At 43.4% G+C, this 2,930-nt stretch overlaps 1 non-coding gene across 1 annotated transcript; it reads right to left on the reverse strand.

Moving 5' to 3' along the window:
- Window positions 1-267: 267 nt before the first annotated feature.
- LOC130943112 (small nucleolar RNA R71) lies at window positions 268-375 on the reverse strand. Its single transcript, XR_009071645.1, has one exon. It is a non-coding gene; the product is annotated as a small nucleolar RNA R71 (small nucleolar RNA).
- Window positions 376-2,930: the final 2,555 nt, after the last annotated feature.

The following is a 2,930-nucleotide window of genomic DNA, read 5'->3' on the forward strand; positions in this document are numbered from 1 at the left end:
TTAATTTCTCTAATGCAACAGAATTGCAAGTTCCATGGACTTCCATTGGAAGATCCTCATCAGTTTTTAGCTGAATTCTTGCAAATCTGTGACACAGTCAAGACTAATGGGGTTGACCCTGAGGTCTACAGACTGATGCTATTCCCTTTTGCTGTAAGAGACAGAGCTAGAATATGGTTGGACTCTCAACCTAAAGAAAGCCTGGACTCATGGGAAAAGCTAGTCAATGCCTTCTTGGCAAAGTTCTTTCCACCTCAAAAATTGAGTAAGCTTAGAGTGGAAGTCCAAACCTTCAGACAGAAGGATGGAGAATCCCTCTATGAAGCTTGGGAAAGATACAAACAATTAATCAGAAAATGTCCCTCTGACATGCTTTCTGAATGGAGCATCATAGGTATTTTCTATGATGGTCTATCTGAACTGTCCAAGATGTCTTTGGATAGCTCTGCTGGAGGATCTCTTCATCTGAAGAAGACGCCTACAGAGGCTCAAGAGCTCATTGAAATGGTTGCAAATAACCAATTCATGTACACTTCTGAAAGGAATCCTGTGAACAATGGGACAAGTCAGAAGAAAGGAGTTCTTGAGATTGATGCTCTGAATGCCATTCTGGCTCAGAATAAAATATTGACTCAACAAGTCAATTTGATTTCTCAAAGTCTGTCTGGAATGCAAAATGCACCAAGCAGTACTAAGGATGCTTCATCTGAAGAAGAAGCTTATGATCCTGAGAACCCTTCAATGGAAGAGGTGAATTACCTAGGAGAACCCTATGGAAACACCTATTTCATGGAGAAATCACCCAAATTTCTCATGGATGAATCAAGAGAGACCTCAACAAGGTTTCAACAACAATAATGGTGGAAGAAACAGGTTTAGCAATGGCAAGCCTTTTTCATCATCTTCTCAGCAACAGACAGAGAATTCTAAGCAGAACCCCTCTGACTTAGCAACCATGGTTTCTGATCTAATCAAAACCACTCAAAGTTTCATGACTGAAACAAGGTCCTCCATTAGGAATTTGGAGGCACAAGTGGGACAGCTGAGCAAGAAAGCTACTGAACTCCCTCCAAGTACTCTTCCAAGCAACACAGAAGAAAATCCAAAAGGAGAGTGCAAGGCCATCAATATGGCCGAATCTAGAGAGGGAAGAGAGGAAATGGACGCCACTGAGGAAGGCCTCAATGGGCGTGCACTGACCTCCAATGCGTTCCCCAATGAGGAACTATGGGAATCTGAGGCTCAAAATGAGACCATAGAGATTCCATTGGACTTACTTCTGCCTTTCATGAGCTCTGATGAGTATTCCTCCTCTGAAGAGGATGAGTATGTCACTGAAGAGCAAGTTGCTAAATACCTTGGAGCAATCATGAAGCTAAATGACAAGTTATTTGGAAATGAGACTTGGGAGACTGAACCTCCTTTGCTCACCAAAGAACTGGATGACTTGTCTAGGCAGAAATTACCTCAAAAGAAACAAGATCCTGGGAAGTTTTCAATACCTTGTACCATAGGCACCATGACCTTCAAGAAGGCTCTATGTGACTTAGGGTCAAGTGTAAATCTCATGCCTCTCTCTGTAATGGAGAAGCTAGGGATCTTTGAGGTACAAGCTGCAAGAATCTCACTAGAGATGGCAGACAACTCAAGAAAACAAGCTCAAGGACTTGTAGAGAATGTTTTGGTAAAAGTTGAAGACCATTACATCCCTACTGATTTCATAGTCCTAGAGACTGGGAAGTGCATGGATGAATCCATCATCCTTGGCAGACCCTTCCTAGCCACAGCAAAGGCTGTGATTGATGTTGATGGAGGTGAACTGATCATTCAAGTGAATGAAAAATCCTATGTGTTTAAGACTCAAGGATATCCCTCTGTTACCATGGAGAGGAAGCATGAAGAGCTTCTCTCAATTCAGAGTCAAACAGAGCCCCCACAGTCAAACTCTAAGTTTGGTGTTGGGAGGCCACAACCAAACTCTAAGTTTGGTGTTGAACCCCCACATTCAAACTCTAAGTTTGGTGTTGGGAGGTTCCAACATTGCTCTGAGTATCTGTGAGGCTCCATGAGAGCCCTCTGTCAAGCTACTGACGTTAAAGAAGCGCTTGTTGGGAGGCAACCCAATGATTATATTTTATATATTTTCTTTTGTTATTTTATGTTTTTTGTAGGTTGATGATCATGAGAAGTCATAAAATCCATTGAAAAAGCAAAAACAGAATGAAAAACAGGAAGAAAAACAGCACACCCTGGAGGAAGAACTCACTGGCGTTTAAACGCCAGTGAGGCTAGCAGTTGGGCATTTAACGCCCAGTCTGGCACCATTCTGGGCGTTTAACGCCAGAAAGGGGCACCAGACTGGCGTTAAACGCCAGAAAAGGGCAAGAACCTGGCGTTAAACGCCAGGAATGGGCACCAGCCCGACGTTTAACACCAGAAATGGCTCAAAACGTGATTTTGAATGCCATTTGGTGCAGGGATGACTTTTCCTTGACACCACAAGATCTGTGGACCCCACAGGATCCCCACCAACCCCACCACTCTCTCTCTCTTCTTCACCCATTCACCAATCACCTCAATACCTCTTCCCCAAAAACCCCCACCTATCAAATCCCACTATCAGCATCACTCCTTCATTTTCACACACCCTAAACACTACTTCTTCCCCTAATGGCCGAAACACAAAGCCATTCCCTTCTTCCTCATTTCTCTCCTTCTACTCTCTTCTTTCTTCTTTTGCTCGAGGACGAGCAAACCTTTTAAGTTTGGTGTGGTAAAAGCATTGCTTTTTGTTTTTCCATAACCATTTATGGCATCCAAAGCCGGTTCAACTGAGAAGGCATGACCTCAAGCCCATCACTAAGAAAAGGATGGAGCAAACAAGAGACCCCCCTCATCAAGAGATCCCTGAGATACCTCAAGGGATGCAC

Source organism: Arachis stenosperma, chromosome 7 (assembly GCF_014773155.1).
Source record: "Arachis stenosperma cultivar V10309 chromosome 7, arast.V10309.gnm1.PFL2, whole genome shotgun sequence".
In the NCBI taxonomy this organism is placed as follows: Eukaryota; Viridiplantae; Streptophyta; class Magnoliopsida; order Fabales; family Fabaceae; genus Arachis; species Arachis stenosperma.